Here is a 6,291-nt window from a genome sequence, read left to right as displayed (position 1 = left end):
GCTCCCGCTACCCTGGCGCTGATCTGGCCGGATGAGGCCTGTGGCCCTCCCATCACTCCTTTTAAAGTACATAAAATGCCCATGCGATATCTCACTAGGGTTTCCATTGCTTCAGGGCAGGAGCTCAAACAAGGCAGAAACCTGGAGACTGGAGGTGATACAGAGGCCATAGAGGATGCTGTTTACTGGATGGCTTCCCATGGCTTGCTCAGGCTCCTTTCTTACAGAACCCAGGACCACCTGCCCAGGGGTGGAACTACCCACAGTGGGCTGGGGCCTCCCCTCATCAATCCTAAGCAAATGCCCTACAGCCAGATCTTATGGAGGCATTTCCTCAGTTGAGGCTCCCTCCTCTCAGACGACTCTAGCCTGTGTCAAGTTGACATGAAACTAGCCAGGACACGCACTTGCTGAACATTATTATGATCAGCTGCATATTCGGACATGCTGTGATAAATTTATGAAGCTGCTTTGCTGTGGCAGTCACATTTTAAACTATAATGTGGATTTTGCTTCTGTTTCCAAACTTTAAACACAATTCCAGAGATGTATATTTTTTTCCATTTTCCTTTGTCCTTTCCTATCTCTAGTCAACCAGAGACAAAATTGCAAGTGTTATATGTCTTTTGATACGATTGTCTACAAATTATTGCAGCTACAAATGCGATACTTCAAAATATATATAAAACTTGCATATAAGCTGATACCGTGGACCAGGCTTTTATTTAATCAGAAAGTTAGCAGAGCCAATGTAGATGAGAATATCAGACTGACATATATGGTAAGTAAAGCGATAAATAGAACCCGAAATTAGATTGAGAAATCATATGCAAATCTGGCTAGTGCTCTACACAGCAATAGACCAAGGCATGCACAGCTAGCCCTTCTTCCTCTCAGGGATGACTTGTGGTCACTAGTCTTCACAAGTTAAACAGCTAATGTTACAGGCCCCAGTGACAGTCACCAGCACATTGTCATACTGCAGATGGACCTGAGGTAGACTTATTTACAAAACAGTAAAACATAACAGAATCAGGACCAAAGAGATGGCTCACTCAGCCAGGTGCTAGGAGAATCTATCCCCATGTGCAGGAAAGATGGGTGTCTTAGTCAGGATTTCTATTCCTAGACAAAACATCATGACCAAGAAGCAAGTTGGGGAGGAAAGGGTTTATTCAGCTTACATTTTCCACATTGCTGTTAATCACCAAAGGATGTCAGGACTGGAACTCAAGCAGGTCAGAAAGCAGAAGCTGATGCAGAGGCCATGGAGGGATATTATTTACTGGACTTGCTTTTACTGGCTTGCTCTCAGCCTGCTCTCTTATAGAACCAAGACTACCAGCCCAGAGATGGCATCACCCACAAGGGAATTCCCCTCTTGATCACTCACTAATTGAGAAAATGCCTTGCAGCTGGATCTTGTAGAGGCATTTCCCCAACCGAAGCTCCTTTCTTCGTGATAACTCCAGCCTGTGTCAAGTTGACACAAAACTAGCCAGTACAATGGGCATGTCGGTGTGAACCTGCATCTCTAGAGCTGGTGGAACAAGACAGGCTATTCCTCTGAGCATGCTGAACAGCCCTGTCTAGATGAAATTGTGAGCTCCAGGTTCAGTGAGAGACCCTGTCTCAAAATTTAAGGTGGAGAGCAATAGAGGAAGAGACCCTGTACACACACACACACACACACACACACACACACACACATCATATTTGTGCCTCTTTTATGTTTTCTCATAATTTTTAAAATATGGATTTTAAAATGTGGGCATTTAGTAATGTGAAATAGAAACTAGTTTAAGTTTTGTCCAGCTTTTACAAATGTTTACATGCCATCACAGCCCATTCTCTCTCTCTCTCTCTCTCTCTCTCTCTCTCTCTCTCTTTCTCTCTCTCTCATGTGTGTGTGTGTGTGTGTATGTGTGTGTTTTGTATGTGTGAACCCCACGATTGTGTTATTTACTGAAAATATTCATTTCTAGTTGTGAAGTAGCTCAGCCTTAACACACACCTTTAATCCCTCTGGCTGTAATACAGACAGACCCTTAGTATCTACCTTTAATCCCAAACAATGAAGGTAAAGTTAGTTTGTAGAAGGAACCACCCTTGTCTGAAAGTGATGTCTAACTGAGTGGCAGGCAAAGTGCCAAATTGGATAAAGATTGACAGAATAGGATACGTCCAACTCTATTGAGAAGAGAGAGGAGAGGAAAGCTACTTTAGGGAGCAGCAGAGAGAGTGGAAAAAGGGGAAGAAAGAGAAGAAGGCAGTTTACCAGGATAGTTGTACACAGACAGGTTGCAGAGAGATAATAAGCTAGAAGTAGATGAAGACAGAATAAGCCAGAAAATGAGAAGGAGCCAGAAGATTAGAACAGATTGCCAGAGTTAGTTTGAGGCCAAGCAGATCAGTTCAGGAGAGGTCAATGGAGAGAAACCAGATTGAATCAGTTAGCTTGGAGAGGAGTTTGAGACAGCGCAGCTGATCTGACCAGCCAACCAGAGATCAGAAAGAACTAGGAAGGGGTGAGCTTACATAGCAGTAAGTCTCAGAGGCTGAGAACATTCTAGGCTTAGGTAAGATTGTACCAAGGCTAGAAGCTATCAGGACTAGGTCTAGGTTAGCAGATGGAGGCAGTAAGCTTTGGAGATGACTATTATATCAGGAGAATATAAGTTACTTTTACATGCTTGTGTGTGTGTGTGTGTATGTTACTATTGTACCTCTCATGACTGGTTTCCAGTTATATCTCCATCATTTAGTTCCTTGCTTTAGCTGTTCTCAGTCTGCAAATATGTTTGACTCCCTTGTGATTTTGGAAGTTAATAGAATTACAATGTAGAGGAAAATGTTGACAAGTATGCTCTCTGTCACACCATTCCCAGCACCTGTAGGAAGACGCCCCGAGGAACAGAACCTTTGTGAAGGGTTCCTTTCTTATCTGCTGCCCTTGCTCCCACATCCCTCAGTTCTGCTTTTATTCACACCCACCCTGTATGAACTTGTAATTGTCTTCTATGGAAATGACTCCCTTGTTTATAGGGAGCGCAAGATCATTTTTAATCCCTACTCCCCGTATTCCCTGTCTCGGCATTTCTGAAACTCTGAGTTACCTGTGTTTGTTCATTCTTTCTAGGATGCAACAACATGACACCATGAGATGAACACTGGACTCATAAAATGAACCTCTTCTTAATTCCATTTCTCACCCCTAATCCATTAAAAAAAAAAAACCTCTAACAGCAAAAGGTTTTCCAAAGGGGAGAGGAAAATAAACTGTTACCTAAGTATAGCATATTTCATGGGTTTCTGCTCTTATGTGCGTAGCATATTTATTACAATATGTTTTTACATATGTAAATACTATGTAATTAATATGTAATTGTTTCCCTTTTGTTATTCTTCTAAGTTATGCTTCACTGAGATATTCTTGAGCTATTTGCCCTTTCCTTAAGTCCTATGATGCTGAAGGAATTGCGTAAACCTTGAAATAATAACACTTCTGAGACCAAATGGGGAGAATTCTATTTCACTTGCTTTACGCAGAAGGAAAACTCATGGAGAATTTTGTTTTCCTTATTCTCAAGTATCAGCTCTTCCCCCCCCCCCGAAATCATGAACAGAGTTCTTCTCCGTTCATGTGTTTGGTGAGAATTTGGTAAGATAATGGTAGTGAATTTCAAGTTAAATTGTGGACACCAGAAACATGTACCAGAATCCTAATCCCCAGTATTATGGAGGTGACTTTATAAGGACATACAGCGTAAATGTAATTAAGTTACAGTGAAGTGGTACCGAATTAGGGTGGACCTGTTCCAACGTGAGTGGTGTCCTTATATAGGAAGAGAGGAAGAAACACAAGCTTACCCATAACTTCAAGGATGCATATGCATGCGTGGGTACAAGGAAGTGTGTGACATGTTCACACAGGTGGCCGGGTGAACATGGAGGCAGAGAATGGAATTAAAGCCACCACCAAGCCAAATGACCTGGGAATACAAGATAGAAGGGACAGGGAGGACTGATCCTCCCTCGGATACCTGGGAGGAAACACACCTCTGCTAGTACTTTGATTTTCTAGCTTCCAGCCTCCAGCACTGTGAAGAAATAAAAGTCTGTTGTGTCAAGCCACCCAGTTGGTAATATATTGTTACAACACTGCATTGTCCTCTCAGACACCATTAATGACACCTATCACAGGACATTGGTTGTGTCATTTGATTGACTGACTTGTGCATGCCACTAGACTGTACTTGCCGGAGTACAGATTCCCAGGTGTAAAATCGAGATCAAAGTTCAAGACTCATGACCCAAGGAACGTGGTCTGATGACCACCTGATGCTTCTACAATTTTCTCAAATCATCATAATAGCCCTAAACACTAGGTAGTAATATCTGCACTTAAGGGCAGAGCCTTGGGAAATGCAGAGAAGTTTGCCCTTTGTCCCCACCAGTACAATTAGACATAAAAAATAGGTTTAGCTTTGTATTTTAAAATAGGTTCAAATTTAGAGAAAAATGACAAGAATACCTGGGGATGTAGCTCAGTGGTAGAGCACTTGTCTGGTGTGTACAAGGCCCTGGGTTCAATTTCCAGCACTTGAACAACAACAAAACAAAACAAAACAAAACAAAACAAAACAAAACAAAACAAAACAGAATATCACAATGAACTCTCCCATCTCTTACCCAGCTTCCCCAAGTTTTACTTTTTTGTTTTTAGAACCATATTTTCTGTTATTGATTTGTTTCTATGTATTATAGATGTTTTCACTCTATAACATTTTGTGTTTTATATAGGCTATGTTTTCATTACTTTATATATATTCTGTCCTACTTTATATATTGTATCTAGAAACATTATATTTTCTGAGATCTCAAGAGACTATGACCTTGGAATCAATGGAATTTAAAGATAATATAGTGCCATTTTGAAGTTTCATTTATAGTGTTCAACCACTGAGGTACAATTCTAGTTCCATTGTAAATTTTAGTAAGAATTTTATGTAAGAATAAAATGCATACACATAAAGTATAAAAATAATATATTATATATACATATTATGCATATATATCTATATGTATACACGCACATATAGATAAATGCACACATAATAAGCGCATTGCCTAAAGAATTTTTGTCAAGTAGGCATACCTTTCTAACCAACAAATGTCAGGAAGTAGGTCATTAGCTGTGGCTGTGTGCTCCCCACCCTTTGCCCCATCCCACTCACTTCCTCCTCCTCACGAGTAATTATCACCCCGACTTCTATCACCTTAAATAGCTTTTGCCTGCTCTTGAACTTTATATAAACAATGCTATATAGTGTGCATTCTTTGTTTGAAATAAAGTCTGCCTGCCTTCTTTTACTCAACACTGTGTATGTGAGATCCATTTTTCTGGTTGGGTGCATTTGTGATTTATTTTTGTTGTTGTTGTGTAACCTCTGAGTGCGTGTGTCCACACACACATGTGGGATGTAGGTGGTGTGCACTTCTGTGTGCTTGCTGACAGGGGACCAGGGGAGAATGCTGGGTGGCTGTACTGTTCTATTACTCTCCAGGCAGAGGCTCTTCTTGAACCTGGAGCTGCTGCTTTCCTGCTAGGCAGCCAGGAGGCTTCAGCGAATGATCTCCTGTCTCCACCTCCACAGTGTTGGAGTTTCAGGTGCATGTGAGAACACTCCTGGTTTCCTACCAGGAAACCAGGATTCTGGGATCCAAACATAAATCTTTGGGGTTGCTCAGCAAATTCTCACAAGCACTGGGTCATTTCTCCAGCCTTCCCTGTATGACCACACTCAGTTGAACATGTGCCTGGAGCCCCACGTGGGGCTCTCCATCTTCTTATATGTGTTTGGGGCTCATTATTTTAGTGCAAGAGTTCTTGTCTGTTTCATTATTAGAAAAACAGGGAGGTTGTGTGGTGTGCAAAGTCAAGTTTAGTACTTATGGTATGGCAAGACCATTTATAAAGTGATTTTATACCATCTTCAGTGCATGGGTGCTCCAGGGACCTTACAACTTCACGAACACTTGCTATCATTATTCCTTTTTATTCTGGATATTCTGGTAAGATGTGTATGTGTTGGGGGAAGACAGAATGCCATGGAGTGCTTATGGAGATCAAAACACTGCTCTGTGGAGTCGGTTCTCCTTTAAGTGGGTTTCAGGAATCCAGGCCAGGACACCAGGCTCACAGCAAGCACCCTTACATACTGAGCCCTCTCATTGGCCCAATGTATAAGTAGTATTCTTACAGCAAACGTAGTGAGTTGATTTTAGGGT

This window comes from Mus caroli, chromosome 1, assembly GCF_900094665.2.
Source record: "Mus caroli chromosome 1, CAROLI_EIJ_v1.1, whole genome shotgun sequence".
NCBI classification, from domain to species: Eukaryota; Metazoa; Chordata; class Mammalia; order Rodentia; family Muridae; genus Mus; species Mus caroli.
This window is presented reverse-complemented; position numbering follows the sequence as displayed.